Here is an 18,985-nt window from a genome sequence, read left to right as displayed (position 1 = left end):
TATTTGGTTTTAAACGACGGGAGAATATTGGTCAAATTTCCTTTCGTGCTCTTTTGAGAGAATATATACTTCTACAATAGCAATCGCGTTCGGAAACGGTGAAAAAAAATGACTTGGTTTTCAAAGGCAGACAAGCTTGGTAGCGTAGCTTGCTCGCATTCAAAGTGACTCACTCACGCTATTCAAGGCCGCTTCTTATCGCAAAACACGGTGCGTCGAAGCACAGTGTCTGCACCCAGCATGTTACAAGTGACCAGAGTCGAATTTGAAAGAGAATCTGAAGAATGATAGATTTCGTCAGAGGCGGCTAGGTGGGCACTAGCTCAACATGCAATAGTTTAAGTCATAATTTCTGACAAACAAGAAATCTTATTGAATAAGTATTGGGATAGTAAAACATGTATCCGCTCCTTTTTAACAATGTTAGCTCGAAGACAATCTGTATTCTATTTGTTTATATTGGCAACTTTGTCAACCGGAGGTTATTATAAGGAACTACTTCGTAGATGTTCATGTAACCGTTATAAAATTACAAATAAAGTATATTCTCAAGTTTAGATATACTAACAACGAAGAAATAAATTCAGAGTTAAATTTCAAATGCATGTGTATAGAGTAATTCTAGAAGTACAGAGCTATATCAGAGTATCGAACTTCTTTTTGCAGGATAACGTTTACAATATTGACGCGACAGAATAATTAAGAACTGTTGCTCCAAGGGAAACAAAGGGCGTAGTGTATTGGTTAGAGTTCTTGAAAGCATTCGATCCTCCATACTAGATGTTCTTCTTTTTAATTCTCTTTTTATTATAAACAAGAGCATGGTAACATTATTTGTAATAGCAGTGTATAGTGGCTACATTGTTCTGCATATGGAATTTATAAAAAAATAAACAAATAAATGAATTGACACACATTCAAAGGGATATTTTCATGTATAAGATCGTGAATTATGATACTCTTAACGATAATTGTGTACTGCTTCAAAGACATTGACAAATATTAATGAAATAACTATTTATATTTGTGGCAATTCAGGACATACTAATTTTACCCCTTTTCCCACTCGAGTTCAATGCAAGGATACCTCCGCAAATATCGAATGAAAAGTTTTCATCATGTGCAATTCTAAATTAAATGTTTTCGCCGAGTCGTACTACCTTCGTTTTCTTTGTTACAAACAAGTATTGCTTGCACATTACATGTAGGAGGAGAGTTGCATCTACATTTCACATTGGTCAGCTCCTTCTACTTACTTTCAGGAGCGAAAGCTTGTAGGGTAGTGTTTAACGTTGAGGACTGCCAATCTGATGGTCGTAGGTTCAAACCCTTCCGGTGGCAGAAAATTTTCGTAAGTTTTAGACCTATCCCATTGTGTTCATTGTCCACGCCGTGTGAAACGTAATAATTCATTTTGGAATTAACGATGGGGGGAGGGGAAATATTAAATTACAAAATCTCCATTTCAACGAACCGAGAACTGGACAAAAATTGGATAATTCTTATAAATATTCAAATTACATTCATGTTTTTAGTGGTATAATCGCAGGCAAAATCAAAGATCTTACATGGAAGATTTTACCTTGCTCTGAACTAAGCCAAAATGCATTTCGAACCGATCTAATACATTCTCCAATACATTTCAAAATGTTATTGAATGTTTCATGTCGATAATTTGACCAATGCATCAATTCTTGACGCTGAGACGATATTTTCTGCAACTACCTCTTCTCTTCAGTCCCTTCTTTTCTTCTCTTCTCCTTCTCCTCTCCCCTCCTTCTGCTCGATCTGCTTTTATCTCATATCGCCTTCCCTACTTTTCTCGCATCTTATCTCCATCCCACTCCTCGTATCTCCTCTCCTGTCTTAGATTTCCGACTCCACTGCACTCTTCTCCTCTTCTTTTCGTTCTTCTCTTTTTCTCTCCTTTACTTTACTCTCCACTCCCCTCCTCTCGTCTCCTCTTCTCTCTTCTTTGCTCCATTTTCCTCATCTGTCTTAGAATATTTTTCCATTCTCCTCACTACATCTCCTCTCCTCGTTTATCTTCTCTTTCTTCTCTCTTCTACTTTTCCTCTTCTCCTTTCGCTTTCTCTTTCTCCTCTCCTTTGTCCCCTTTCGTTTTCTCTCACCTCTTTTCCTTTCTGTAGACTCATCAGCGATGAAATACTAAGAAACCTTTTTTTTTATTTTCTTTCAGAAAGAATTTTGTCACTTGCGATATAATAGTGATATTTTTCATAATTTTATACAATATTACTTGTTTTTATTCCTTTCGCGCATTTTATAAATATTTATTGTGCATGTGGCAACCCTGAAATTGAGCCTAACTCTACACGCAACCCACCAACGCCTTGTGTAAATTGGGTTGCCTAGTTTAAAATGTCGTTGTCCTAAAACTTTTGAGAGACACTGTACAAGGATGTCTTTAAGCCAGCAGTCCGTCATACCCAGCAAGAAGACCCAACAAAAGTGAAATGTTAATTAGATGTGGGTTCATATCGCCCTTCCCTCCCCCTCCATTAGGTAGTGAGTGTAAGGAGAAAAGTTTGTTTATGTTTTGAGATGAGAGTGATTGACGAGTGTAGTGCGCGACATAAATTTGTTTACTTTGCTAGTGTATACAGTGTAATGTTACATATTACATGTTAGTGAGTTACAAGATGAATATCGATATAATAACAGGTAGAAAAAAAATAGTGTAAATTGTGTCATGCACATGAACGATAATTATCATTCTGAAACCACTTAGGACTAATACTTACTTTAGTGTAATTGAGCACCAAAAATGCACATTTACGTGGTATTCTTATATTCAGTTTTTTATAACATCTTATTGTGCGTGAATTACAGCACTCGTCTTTGTACCCTTAATATCAAAGGGATCTTGACGCCAGTGAAATGCAAATTGCTTGGGGACTTTGTCCGAATCCACTCGATCGACATTTTATACTTGCAGGAAGTTTGTATTGTAGATTTTAACTTCCTGTATGGGTACGAGGCTATTGTAAACTTGGGGACAAGCGGGAGAGGGACGGCAATTTTAATCAAAAGTGGTATAGAAATACAAAATGTAAAGAAATTGGTCGATGGGAGGGGAATTAATTTTCGAAGTCAACGCTATACTTTTGTTAATATCTACGCCCCCTCCGGACAGCAAAATAGGTGGAAAAGAGAACAATTTTACCAGGCTGAGATAGTATATTTACTTCCAAATAATGATTCGTGTATAATCCTAGGCGGTGATTTTAACCAAGTGCTGCGACCATGTGATTGCGTAGGAAAGTTTCAAAATAGTTTAGCATTAACGACCTTGATCAGCGATTTACAACTGAAGGACATCTGGACCAAAAAATGAAATGACATAGTGTTTACTTATTTCAGTAACAAAGCAGGTTCTCGACTCGACAGATTTTATACACTTGGGTCATAATATACAATATGTGACGACAATAGATGCTTTTCCGGTACCTTTTTCAGATCATATAGCAATCAGAATGACTATTAATCTACAAGAATCTAAATTAGTTTGGGGTCCGTCCTATTGGAACATGAACTATAGCCTACTTCAACATCATAATGTTAATGATATGTTTGAAGAAAAATGGAAGTATTTGTGCCGGCAACAAAAACACTATAAGTGGTGGGTAAAATACGTAAATCCTCGAATTAAATCCTATTTTCAATGGTTAGGGAAAGAGAGTGCACGTGACCGGAACTTAATGTTGAACTTCTATTACAAATGTTTACATGAGTTATGTATGGGACCTGATGTCACCAATCATTATCCACAGATACAAAAATACAAAGCACAAATCCTTACGTTGCAACGGCATCACTTGGATGGTATAAAGGTAAGAGCTACTCATGAGTCATCCTTGCAAGATGAACGAACGAACCTCTCTATTTCACTATGTACAAAAACAAAGGAGAGCTCTTTTGAAACAATATTGTCGATTCTGGCGGGGATACACATAGAACTCAACAAGGTAGATCACAAGCATTTTACAAGTATTATAAGGATTTGTACACTGGTAACGAAGTAGATCACTTGGCTGTACAGTGTCTCTCAAAAGTTTTAGGACAACGACATTTTAAACTAGGCAACCCAATATACACAAGCCGTTGGTGGGTTGCGTGCAGAGTTAGGCTCAATTTCAGGGTTGCCACATGCACAATAGATATTTATAAAATACGCGAAAGAAATATAAACAATTATTATTGTATAAAATTATTAAAAATATCACTATTATATCGCAAATGACAAAATTCTTTCTGAAAGAAAAAAATAGGTTTTCTAGTATTTCATCGCTGATGAGTCTACAGTAAGGAAAAGAGGTGAGAGGAAACGAAAGGTTACAAAGGAGAGGAGAAAGAGAAAGCGAAAGGAGAAGAGGAAAAGTAGAGGAGAGAAGAAAGATAGGATAGACGAGGAGAGGAGATGTAGTGAGGAGAATGGAAAAAGATTCAAGGAGAGATGAGGAAAAAAGAACAAAGAAGAGAAAAGAGGAGGAAAACGAGAGGAGAGGAGAGGAGAGGAGGAGACGAGAAGACGGAAGTGGAGAGTAGAGTAAAGGAGAGAAAAAGATAAGAACGAAAAAGAGAGTGCAGTGGAGTCGGAAATCTAAGACAGGAAAGGAGATAAGAGGAGTGGAGAAGAGTGGGATGGAGATAAGATGCGAGAAAAGTAGGGAAGGCGATATGAGACAAAAGCAGAAGAGAAAGAGGGGAGAGAAGAAGGAGAAGGAACTGGAGAGAAGAGGTAGTTGCAGAAAATATCGTCTGAGCGTCAAGAATGGATGCATTGGTCAAATTATCGACATGAAACATTCAATAACATTTTGAAATGTATTGGAGAATATATTAGATCGGTGCGAAATGCCTTTTGGCTGAGTTCAGAGCAAATTAAAATCTTCCATGTAAGATCTTTGATTTTACCTGCGATTACACCACTAAAAAAATGAACGTAATTTTTAATATTTATAAGAATTATTCAATTCTTCTCCACTTCTCGGTTCGTTGAAATTGAGATTTTGTAATTCAATATTTCCTCTCCCCTCATGGTTAATTCCAAACTGCATCATTCCTTTTCACACGGCGTGGACAATGAACACAATGGGATATGTCTAAAACGTACGAAAATTTTCTGCCACCGGAAGGGTTCAAACCTACGACCACCAGATTGACAATCCTGAACGGTAGCCACTTTTTTTTTTTTTTTTTTTTTTAATATTCTTTATACTACTACACTACAAGCTTTCGTTCCTTAAACCAGGTAGAAGAACCGCTACACCACGCCTTTACCTTCGAATGAAACAACAATTTTTTTTAAGTATTCTGTCCCTCCAATATTGTAAATGTCGTTTGGTATACGTGTAGTTGAACTTTTACTTTAATTCTGATTTACTTTCTTGTAGTATAACCGATATCTTCGAGAAATAATTTTCGAAGTGATAAAAAACGAGAATATTGGTAGTTGTGAAAATGCGAGTTATTTCTTATTATTGTGATTAGACATTACTAATGGAAAATAACTAGAGGCTTGAACATTACAGGACGATGTTCTTTTCCTGTGATACTGTAACAGACAAAATGCTTGTTTACTGATTCAAGTCTTGTGTCCAGAAAAGTCTTATGAAATGTATTTGCTGTTGCGTAAGGTAACACGAAATAATTACACGTGTGAGAACTAACAAATCTGTGCAACGTTATACGTAAACAGGCGGAAAATTTTATTCATAAAATCATGTCACATTTGACAGTATTAGTCAAGAGAGACTTGTGAGACACTGTTTTAAGTTGCTGGACTAAATTCTTCTAATTTTTCTTCCTGGAAGAACAACAATTTCTAAGGAAGAGCAACAGTGATGATCTTTCTTATTTCTTTTAAATGCTTACACTTTCCTTTAATTGGTTAAAAATAAATAAGAATATTGCTTGTATTTCTGTCATTGACGTAGACCAGAGAGAGAGACAGACAGACAGACAGATATTACAAAATAGTTCAAATAGTGCGAGCGCCATTAAAAAGTCATGATAATTCTATGTTGCGTAGTTAGAATTATTCATACAATAAAGAACATGTCTAATTGTGAGTTAACAAAAAAACAATAATAAAGAGACATCTCGCATCACGATTGCAGTTCGAAAAAGTCGGGACAGGGATTGAAAGTAACGCACTGTCCTGACTAAATCGGTAAATCGGACGTCTGGTAGCCTTGCGTTAATAATTATAAAACTAAAACCACCCAATATTGCAGCTTGAAGACTTTTGCGCAAGAAACAGATTCATTTATGCAAGAGCAAAATTGAAATTTTTACACATTTCAAAAATCGACGATGTTATTTTCGTATTTATTTATTTATAGGTTCACATTTAAATATTTTTGGGTTCGAGGGGCGAGGATGGCCCACGTGGCCCCTCCCCTGGATACTGACCTTACGTAGACAGTGGAAGAGAAATTTTGGAGAACCCTTCTATTAAATTAAGTATTTACATTTACCTTATGCTCAGATAGGTTAAACCGTTTATTGACAATCTTGAACTTTTCGTTTAATAGATAATATTTGGTTTTAGACGTCGGGAGAACGTTGGTCGAATTTCCTTCTTGCTCTTTTGAGAGAATATATAATTCTACAATAGCAATCGCGTTCGGAAACCGTGAAAAAAATGACTTGGTTTTCAAAGGCAGACAAGCTTGGTAGTCCAGCTTGCTCGCGATCAAAGTGACTCACTCACGCTATTCAAGGCCGCTTCTTATCGCAAAACACTGTGGTTCTATGCACAGTGTCTGCACCCAGCACGTTACAAGTGACCAGAGTCGAATTTTAAAGAGAATCTGAAGAATGGTAGATTTCATCAGAGGCGGCTAGGTAGGCACGAGCTCAACATGCAATAGTTTAAGTGATAATTCCTGACAAACAAAAAACCGTATTGAATAATTATTGGCATAGTAATTCGTGTATCCGCTCCTTTTTAACAATGTAAGCTCGAAGACAATCTGTATTCCATTTATTTATATTGGCAACTTGGTCAACCGGAGGTTATTTTATCGCCTTCGATGATCGAATTGTCTCATCGATTATTTTTTGTTTACCCAGGAACATGCCCCATAGGAGATTTCCGAGACCGGGTTACGCTACTCACTCGTAGCTCCCCAATTTCTTCACGATGGTGGGTTGCCACCGGTCCCATACACAGGCCGAGAACCTAGAGAGTGAGCATAGGCGGACTCGAATCCATGCCGTCCTGCAGTCGGAGTCCAAAGCACAGCTCCTTTGACCGCACGGTCACGGAGGAGGACTTTTCTTATCTTACCTTTGGCTAATCGCGACGATGAGGATGAATTATGAATAGAAAAATAAAGAAGGTCACGCACAAAGTAGAGGACGATCTTCAACCTCTTGGGATGACGAGTTCAAGCCCTAAATATGAGGATTTCAACCTTAGACGACCTCAATTTCAAAATTATAAACAAAATGCCTACTTACACAAAACTTCTCATCAAGGCCAAAATAGTTTGTAACTGTGAAACTACCCCTGAATACAAATTGATATTTTTTTTCCATGTGAGTAAGAATTCAATGTGTGGCATACAGAGATAGATGATACCTTTTGAGAAACAATTAACTGTACCCTGTCCCAGCATCTCTGGAGCAAAGCCGCGCATAGCGGAAGAGAAGTGGGGAGAGGGGATCGAGTGGACAGAGCGAATCAGTGCACGCTGCTGTGAAGGCTGGTAACTGCAGTGGTTTTCCTCCCTCCACGCAATCCCATTCCTCTCACGTGTTCATCGCTGCTCAGGTACTTTTTTTCGTTCACCTGCTCCAGAGATAAGTGGGACAGAGTGTAGTTTGCATACATGTAGCAAGTAAAGAAACTTATCCCAGAATGGAAATTCCACGTACTTTTAAAACGTTTGTTTAAGCAATGAATGACTGGAAAAGATCACACATAATTCCCTTGCCAAAATCTAGTGGTCGAAAATTAATTTCAAGACATTTCATATCTATTCACCATATTCCAAGTTATAAGGAACTATTTCGTAGATGTTCATGAAACCGTTATAAAATTACAAATAAAATATATTCACAAGCTTAGATATACCAATACGAAGAAAGAAATTCAGAGTTAAATTTCAAATGCATGTGTATAAAGTAATTCTAGAAGTACAGAGCTATATCTGAGTATTTAACTTCTTTTTTGCAGATAACGTTTACAATATTGAGGCGACAGAATAATTAGGAACTGTAGCTCCAAGAAAACAAAGGGCGTAGTGTATTGGTTAGAGTTCTTGAAAGCATTGCGGTCCCACGTTCGATCCTCCATACTAGATGTTCCTTAAAAAAGAATCCCTTCCATTAAACAAGAGCATGGTAACATAATTTGTAATAGCAGTATATAGTGGATACATTGTTCTGCATATGAAATTTATAAAAAAAAATAAACAATAAATGAATTGACACACGTTCAACGGGATATTTTTATATATAAGATCGTGAATTATGATACTCTAACGATAATTGTGTACTGCTTCAAAGACATTAACAAATATTAATGAAATAACTATTTTTATGTGTGGCAATTCAGGACATGCTAATTTTATCCCTTTTCCCACTTGAGTTCAATGCAAGGATACCTCCGCAAATATCGAATGAAAAGTTCTCACCATGTGCAATTCTCCATTAAATGTTTTCGCCGAGTCTTACTACATTCGTTTTGTTTGTTACAAACAATACTTGTTTACACGTTACATGCAGGAGAGTTACAACTACATTTCTCATTGGTCAGCTCCTTCTACCTGGCTTAAACAGCGAAAGCTTGTAGGGTAGTGGCTACCGTTCAGGATTGTCAATCTGATGGTCGCAGGTTCGAACCCTTCCGGTGGTAGAAAATTTTCGTACGTTTTAGACATATCCCATTGTGTTCATTGTCCACGCCGTGTGAAAAGGAATGATGCAGTTTGGAATTAACCATGAGGGGAGAGGAAATATTGAATTACAAAATCTCAATTTCAACGAACCGAGAAGTGGAGAAAAATTGAATAATTCTTATAAATATTAAAAATTACGTTCATTTTTTTTAGTGGTGTAATCGCAGGTAAAATCAAAGATTTTATATGGAAGATTTTAATTTGCTCTGAACTCAGCCAAAAGGCATTTCGCACCGATCTAATATATTCTCCAATACATTTCAAAATGTTATTGAATGTTTCATGTCGATAATTTGACCAATGCATCCATTCTTGACGCTCAAACGATATTTTCTGCAACTACCTCTTCTCTCCAGTTCCTTCTCCTTCTTCTCTCCCCTCTTTCTCTTCTGCTTTTATCTCATATCGCCTTCCCTACTTTTCTCGCATCTTATCTCCATCCCACTCTTCTCCACTCCTCTTATCTCCTTTCCTGTCTTAGATTTCCGACTCCACTGCACTCTCTTTTTTCGTTCTTATCTTTTTCTCTCCTTTACTCTTCTCTCCACTTCCGTCTTCTCGTCTCCTCCTCTCCTCTCCTCTCCTCTCGTTTTCCTCCTCTTTTCTCTTCTTTGTTCTTTTTTCCTCATCTCTCCTTGAATCTTTTTCCATTCTCCTCACTACATCTCCTCTCCTCGTCTATCCTATCTTTCTTCTCTCCTCTACTTTTCCTCTTCTCCTTTCGCTTTCTCTTTCTCCTCTCCTTTGTAACCTTTCGTTTCCTCTCACCTCTTTTCCTTACTGTAGACTCATCAGCGATGAAATACTAGAAAACCTATTTTTTTCTTTCAGAAAGAATTTTGTCATTTGCGATATAATAGTGATATTTTTAATAATTTTATACAATAATAATTGTTTATATTTCTTTCGCGTATTTTATAAATATCTATTGTGCATGTGGCAACCCTGAAATTGAGCCTAACTCTGCACGCAACCCACCAACGGCTTGTGTAAATTGGGTTGCCTAGTTTAAAATGTCGTTGTCCTAAAACTTTTGAGAGACACTGTACAACAATTGCTCACCTCGGTAAATAACTTTTTAACGGACAAAGACAGAACTTTCTTAGATAGTGACTTCACTGTCGATGAAGTGTATGAAGCACTGGGTACTTGTAACGTTAAGAGAACTCCTGGGAACGATGGCATAGGCTACAAATTTTATATATGTTTTTTTTTTTTATATATCATCAAACATGAATTGGTCATGATAATACAAAATGCATTTCGAAACAGATGTGTGCTTCAAAATGAAGGTATAATTGTATTAATTCCCAAAAAACGCGTTCGAGTGCAGTGACTGACTTTAGGCCCATCACTTTGTTAAACTGCGACTATAAGATTATGGCCAAGGTCTTGGCTAATATACTGAAACCTATATTATCTTATTGGTACACAGCAAACATGTATCAGTAAAACTCAAAATATATTTTCAACGGTGGCGGGTATACGTGATATAATGTCTTATTTTGAAATGCAACAAACATCAGCTTATGTACTATCCTTTGATTTTACAAAAGCTTTTGACCTTGTAATTCTCACAAATATTTGTTTGAAGTACTTCGAGCCTATCGCTTCAGTGAAGCCTTTATATCTGTTTTGCAAAGTTTCTATACTTTCTATACCTCCCGTCTTCTTATCAATGGATTCGTGACTCCTGCAATACACGTGACGAGATCCATTCGCCAGGGGTGTCCCTTGAGTATGCTTCTCTTCGCTTTGACCTTGGAGCCACTACTTCGATATATTCAGTGCCGAGCCCTACCGGCAGCGAGTGCTTTCCTTGAAACGCAAGTGTTTACATTCGCAGACGATTTATCAGCTTGCGTAACAACAACGATCCATCTCCAAAATGCAATGTGTTTGTATTGTTCTGCAAGCGGAGCGGAAGTAAACATGACAAAATCAAAAGCTTTACCTGTTGGCAACTGGAAGCAAGACAATCCGGACATAAAGATACAATATGTAAACGAACTCAAAATATTGGGCATTACTTTTCATACTAACGAATCCAGAATGCTGGATCTAAACTCGACGAAAATTGTAAGCGAAATCAGGTTACAGTGCTATCAAATGAGATGAAGACAACTCAATTTAATTCAGAATGTTTGGTTCCTACACACTTTTATTTTTAGTAAATTAAATTATGTCGCTCAAGTGTCGCCAATCACACTGCAATATCTTCGACAAATAAAGTCTGCTGTGGGATGGTTCATGTGGTACGGACATTTTTTATGGTACCTTTCCCGATCATGTGCCAAACACAAATGACAGGTAGTCTAGAACTATGGAATATTGAAAACAAATGTAAGTCGCTATTCTTAGCTAGAAATTATAAATTGTAAGTAGTGTGTTTGGTACCACAACCAGGACAACAAATGATGAGCCCCCCTCGGGCAGAATTGGCCACACTTAAAACAAGCTCAACATGCTCATATGAGTTTTTGCTCAAGTGTAGCACCCCGTCTAATCCAAGATTTTTGTAAAAATGCCCTCGGGAATTTCCCGAAGCTACAGTGTACAAATGATGAGCCCCCTCAGATTGATTTGCCTACACTTATAAAAGGCACTTCTGTGAGATTGTTGTCCATAAATTTGTTAAAAATATGCCTCTCTTGATATTTTTTTTGCCCACACACACACACACACACACACACACACACACACACACACACACACACACACACACCCACACCCACCCACATACACCCACACCCACCCACACACACACATATTTACTTCCGGTCTACTTCCGGTTCACTTCCGGTCCACTTCCGGTTCACTTCCGGTCCACTTCCGGTCAACTTCCGGTCCACTTCCGGTTCACTTCCGGTCCACTTCCGGTTTGCCTACTTCCGGTCCACTTCCGGTCCACTTGTGGCCTATTTCTGAGCACAGCTCTGTTAGAGATAGGGATATTATATAAATTTAAAAATTATTTTATTCTTCACAAACAAATCTCATCTAACAATTCCATAACAGTTCCATGCTCAGCTCTGTGTCTGTGTGAGGCAAGCACAGCTCTGTTAGAGATAGGGATATTATATAAATTTAAAAATTATTTCATTCTTCACAAAAAAATCTCATCTAACAATTCCATAACAGTTCCATGCTCAGCTCTGTGTCTGTGTGAGGCAAGCACAGCTCTGTAGGAATATTAAGTATAGATTTAAAAATTATTTCATTCTTCACAACTAACAATTCTATAACAGTTCCATGCTCAGCTCTGTGTCTGTGTGGGATTTGTACAGCAACATAGCTTTGTTAGAGACAGAGTAGATAGGTATAAATATTATTTCATTCAATTCTTCACATTTATATCCATAACATCACTGTGTCTGTGTGTCAGTACAGCACAGCTCTGTTAGATATTGAGTATAGATCTATTGGAAATTATTTCATTCTTCACAAACAAATCTCATCTAACAATTCCATGCTCAGCTCTGTGTCTGTGTGGGGATTTGTACCTAATAACATCAGTACAGCACAGCTCTGTTAGAGCTATAACATCTCTGTGTAATTCCATAACAGTTCCATGCTCAGCTCTGTGTCTGTGTGGGATTTGTACAGCAACATAGCTTTGTTAGAGACAGAGTAGATGGGTATAAATATTATTTCATTCAATTCTTCACCTCTATATCCATAACAGCTCTGTTAGAGATAGGGATATTAAGTATAAATTTAAAAATTCACAAACAAATCTCATCTAACAATTCCATAACAGTTCCATGCTCAGCTCTGTGTCTGTGTGACGCAAGCACAGCTCTGTAGGAATATTAAGTATAGATTTTAAAATTATTTCATTCTTCACAAACAAATCTCATCTAACAATTCCATAACAGTTCCATGCTCAGCTCTGTGTCTGTGTGGGGATTTAGCTTTGTTAGAGACAGAGTAGATGGGTATAAATATTATTTCATTCAATTCTTCACATTTTATAACAGCTCTATTCTTCACATCTAACAATTCCCATAACAGTTTCATGCTCAGCAAGGCTCTGTTAAGTATCTTAATATTTCATTCCTTCATAACAGTTCCTGTGTCTGTGTGGGGATTTGTACCTAATAACATCAAAACAACACAGCTCTGTTAGAGACAGAATATTCAATTCCATATCTATAACATCTCTGTGTAATTCCATAACAGTTCCATGCTCAGCTCTGTGTCTATGTAGAGCAAAACAGCACAGCTCTGTTAGAGATAGTTATATTTTATAAATTTAAAAATTATTTCATTCTTCACAAACAAATCTCATCTAACAATTCCATAACAGGTCCATGCTCAGCTCTGTGTCTGTGTGGGATTTGTACAGCAACATAGCTTTGTTAGAGATTCATTCAATTCTTCACCTCCATATCCATAACAGCTCTGTGTTTATAATAGATAGGAATATTGAGTGCATCTAACAATTCCTGCCCATAACAGTTCCATGTTGTAGAAATATCAGCAAGGCTCTGTGTCTGTGAGATTTGAAACCTTGTTCCCAATCAGTTCCAAGCTGTACAGCTCTGTGTCTGTGAGATTTGAAACCTGTTCCTGTACAGCTCTGTGAGAATTTTCATAGTGCCTAATAATATCAGCACAGCTCAGTTAGGATCGCATCTAACAAATATCAAGGATTTGTACCTAATTACAGTAGCACAGGGATAGGGATAATAAGTATAGACTATTGATATAGAAATTATTTTATTCTTCAATCTTATTCATAACAGTTCTATGCTCCTATGTGTCTGAGCAACATCAGTACAGCACAGCTCTGTTAATTAATATCTATTGAAACATGTGTCTGTGCGGGGAATTGTACCTAAGTATAGCTATTATTGAGTATAGAATTATTACATCTAGAACCATTTTCTGTGTCTGTGCAGGGATTTGTACTTAGTAACATCAGTACAGCATTGCTCTGTTAGAGTATAGATTTATATTATTATTGAAACATCTCTTCACAAACAATCTCATCTAACAATTCTTTAACAGTTCCGCTCAGCTCTGTGTTTGTGCGGGGATAAACATCAGTACAGCACAACTCTGTTGCTTATCTTTTCAGCTCTGTGTTTGTGCAGGGATTTGTACCTAATAACATCAGTACAGCACAGCTCTGTTAGAGATAGGGATATTGAGTATAGATTTAATTATTGAAACATCTAGAAATTATTCTTCAAACAAATATCATCTAACAATTCCATAACAATTCCATGCTCAGCTCTGTGTCTGTGCGGGGATTTGTAAATAATAACATCAGTACAGCACAGCTCTGTTAGAGACATTTAATTCTTCACATTTATATCCATAACATCTCTGTGTCTGTGTGTCAGTACAGCACAGCTCTGTTAGAGATAGGGATATTGAGTATAGATTTAATTATATTATTATTGAAACATCTTGAAATTCTTTCATTCTTCACAAACAAATCTCATCTAACAATTCCATGCTCAGCTCTGTGTCTGTGCGAGGATTTGTACCTAATAACATCAGTACAGCATAGCTCTGTTAGAGACATTTAATTCTTCACATTTATATCCATAACAGCTCTGTGTCTGTGTGAGGCAAGCACAGCTCTGTTAGAGATAGGGATATTGAGTATTGAAACATCTAGAAATTATTTCATTCTTCACAAACAAATCTCATCTAACAATTCCATGCTCAGCTCTGTGTCTGTGTGGGGATTTGTACCTAATAACATCAAAACAACACAGCTCTGTTAGAGACAGAATATTCAATTCTTCACAATTCCATAACAGTTCCATGCTTAGCTCTGTGTCTATGTAGAGCAAAACAACACAGCTCTGTTAGAGATAGGGATATTAAGTATAAATTTAAAAATTATTTCATTCTTCACAAACAAATCTCATCTAACAATTCCATAACAGTTCCATGCTCAGCTCTGTGTCTGTGTGAGGCAAGCACAGCTCTGTTAAAGATCTTCACAAACAAATCTCATCTAACAATTCCATAACAGTTCCATGCTCAGCTCTGTGTCTGTGTGGGGATTTGTACCTAATAACATCAAAACAACACAGCTCTGTTAGAGACAGAATATTCAATTCTTCACATCCATATCCATAACATCTCTGTGTAATTCCATAACAGTTCCATGCTCAGCTCTGTGTCTGTGTGAGACAAGCACAGCTCTGTTAAAGATCTTCACAAACAAATCTCATCTAACAATTCCATAACAGTTCCATGCTCAGCTCTGTATCTGTGTGGGGATTTGTACCTAATAACATCAAAACAACACAGCTCTGTTAGAGACAGAATATTCAATTCTTCACATCCATATCCATAACATCTCTGTGTAATTCCATAACAATTCCATGCTCAGCTCTGTATCTGTGTGAGGCAAGCACAGCTCTATTAAAGATCTTCACAAACAAATCTCATCTAACAATTCCATAACAGTTCCATGCTCAGCTCTGTGTCTGTGTGGGGATTTGTACCTAATAATATCAAAATAACACAGCTCTGTTAGAGACAGAATATTTAGTTCTTCACATCTATATCCTTAACATTTTTGTGTAATTCCGTAATAGTTCCATGCTCAGCTCTGTGTCTGTGTGAGGCAAGCACAGCTTTGTTAAAGATCTTCACAAACAAATCTCATCTAATAATTCCATAACAGTTCCATGCTCAGCTCTGTGTCTGTGTGGGGATTTGTACCTAATAATATCAAAACAAAACAGTTCTGTTAGAGACAGAATATTCAATTCTTCACATCCATATCCATAACATCTCTGTGTAATTCCATAATAGTTCCATGCTCAGCTCTGTGTCTGTGTGAGGCAAGCACAGCTTTGTTATATGATAGGAATATTAAGTATAGATTTAAATTTCATTCTTCACAAACAAATCTCATCTAACAATTCCATAACAGTTCCATGCTCAGCTCTGTGTCTGTGTGAGGCAAGCACAGCTTTGTTAAATATAGGAATATTAAGTATAGATTTAAATTTCATTCTTCACAAACAAATCTCATTTAACAATTCCATAATAGTTCCATGCTCAGCTCTGTGTCTGTGTGGGATTTGTACAGCAACATAGCTTTGTTAGAGACAGAGTAGATGGGTATAAATATTATTTCATTCAATTTTTCACCTCCATATCCATAACAGCTCTGTGAAATTTATTCTTCATATCTAACTATTCCTATAATAGTTTCATGCTCAGCAAGGCTTTGTGTCTGTGTAGATAGGGATATTAATATTTCATTCCTTCATAATAGTTCCTGTGTCTGTGTGGGATTTGTACAGAGCACAACTCTGAGATAGGGATTAATAGTTAGGATATAATTAATTCTTCACATCTATTGAGTGTCTAGATGTTATTTCATCCCTATGCCATGACAGTTTCAACTCTGTATTTGTATGGAATTTAGAACTTGTCTGAAAAGTGGCAATCAATGCCCATTGTTTCTATATAAACGTTTCAACGTATGTTGAACATATGTTGAACATACGTTGAAACGTTTATATAGAAACAATGGGCATTGATTGCCACTTTTCAGACAAGTTCTAAAGTCCATACAAATACAGAGTTGAAACTGTCATGGCATAGGGATGAAATAACATCTAGACACTCAATAGATGTGAAGAATTAATTATACCCTAACTATTAATCCCTATCTCAGAGTTGTGCTCTGTACAAATCCCACACAGACACAGGAACTATTATGAAGGAATGAAATATTAATATCCCTATCTACACAGACACAAAGCCTTGCTGAGCATGAAACTATTATAGGAATTGTTAGATATGAAGAATAAATTTCACAGAGCTGTTATGGATATGGAGGTGAAAAATTGAATGAAATAATATTTATACCCATCTACTCTGTCTCTAACAAAGCTATGTTGCTGTACAAATCCCACACAGACACAGAGCTGAGCATGGAACTATTATGGAATTGTTAAATGAGATTTGTTTGTGAAGAATGAAATTTAAATCTATACTTAATATTCCTATATTTAACAAAGCTGTGCTTGCCTCACACAGACACAGAGCTGAGCATGGAACTGTTATGGAATTGTTAGATGAGATTTGTTTGTGAAGAATGAAATTTAAATCTATACTTAATATTCCTATCATATAACAAAGCTGTGCTTGCCTCACACAGACACAGAGCTGAGCATGGAACTATTATGGAATTACACAGAGATGTTATGGATATGGATGTGAAGAATTGAATATTCTGTCTCTAACAGAACTGTATTGTTTTGATATTATTAGGTACAAATCCCCAAACAGACACAGAGCTGAGCATGGAACTGTTATGGAATTATTAGATGAGATTTGTTTGTGAAGATCTTTAACAAAGCTGTGCTTGCCTCACACAGACACAGAGCTGAGCATGGAACTATTATGGAATTACACAAAAATGTTAAGGATATAGATGTGAAGAATTAAATATTCTGTCTCTAACAGAGCTGTGTTATTTTGATATTATTAGGTACAAATCTCCACACAGACACAGAGCTGAGCATGGAACTGTTATGGAATTGTTAGATGAGATTTGTTTGTGAAGATCTTTTATAGAGCTGTGCTTGCCTCACACAGATACAGAGTTGAGCATGGAATTGTTATGGAATTACACAGAGATGTTATGGATATGGATGTGAAGAATTGAATATTCTGTCTCTAACAGAGCTGTGTTGTTTTGATGTTATTAGGTACAAATCCCCACACAGATACAGAGCTGAGCATGGAACTGTTATGGAATTGTTAGATGAGATTTGTTTGTGAAGATCTTTAACAGAGCTGTGCTTGTCTCACACAGACACAGAGCTGAGCATGGAACTGTTATGGAATTACACAGGGATGTTATGGATATGGATGTGAAGAATTGAATATTCTGTCTCTAACAGAGCTGTGTTGTTTTGATGTTATTAGGTACAAATCCCCACACAGACACAGAGCTGAGCATGGAACTGTTATGGAATTGTTAGATGAGATTTGTTTGTGAAGATCTTTAACAGAGCTGTGCTTGCCTCACACAGACACAGAGCTGAGCATGGAACTGTTATGGAATTGTTAGATGAGATTTGTTTGTGAAGAATGAAATAATTTTTAAATTTATACTTAATATCCCTATCTCTAACAGAGCTGTGTTGTTTTGCTCTACATAGACACAGAGCTGAGCATGGAACTGTTATGGAATTGTGAAGAATTGAATATTCTGTCTCTAACAGAGCTGTGTTGTTTTGATGTTATTAGGTACAAATCCCCACACAGACACAGAGCTGAGCATGGAATTGTTAGATGAGATTTGTTTGTGAAGAATGAAATAATTTCTAGATGTTTCAATACTCAATATCCCTATCTCTAACAGAGCTGTGCTTGCCTCACACAGACACAGAGCTGTTATGGATATAAATGTGAAGAATTAAATGTCTCTAACAGAGCTATGCTGTACTGATGTTATTAGGTACAAATCCTCGCACAGACACAGAGCTGAGCATGGAATTGTTAGATGAGATTTGTTTGTGAAGAATGAAATAATTTCAAGATGTTTCAATAATAATATAATTAAATCTATACTCAATATCCCTATCTCTAACAGAGCTGTGCTGTACTGACACACAGACACAGAGATGTTATGGATATAAATGTGAAGAATTAAATGTCTCTAACAGAGCTGTGCTGTACTGATGTTATTATTTACAAATCCCCGCACAGACACAGAGCTGAGCATGGAATTGTTATGGAATTGTTAGATGATATTTGTTTGAAGAATAATTTCTAGATGTTTCAATAATTAAATCTATACTCAATATCCCTATCTCTAACAGAGCTGTGCTGTACTGATGTTATTAGGTACAAATCCCTGCACAGACACAGAGCTGAAAAGATAAGCAACAGAGTTGTGCTGTACTGATGTTTATCCCCGCACAGACACAGAGCTGAGCGGAACTGTTAAAGAATTGTTAGATTAGATTGTTTGTGAAGAGATGTTTCAATAATAATATAAATCTATACTCTAACAGAGCAATGCTGTACTGATGTTACTAAGTACAAATCCCTGC

This window comes from Lepisma saccharinum, chromosome 2, assembly GCF_977018435.1.
Source record: "Lepisma saccharinum chromosome 2, izLepSacc3.1, whole genome shotgun sequence".
NCBI lineage: Eukaryota > Metazoa > Arthropoda > Insecta > Zygentoma > Lepismatidae > Lepisma > Lepisma saccharinum.
Note: the sequence above shows the minus strand (reverse complement) of the source record.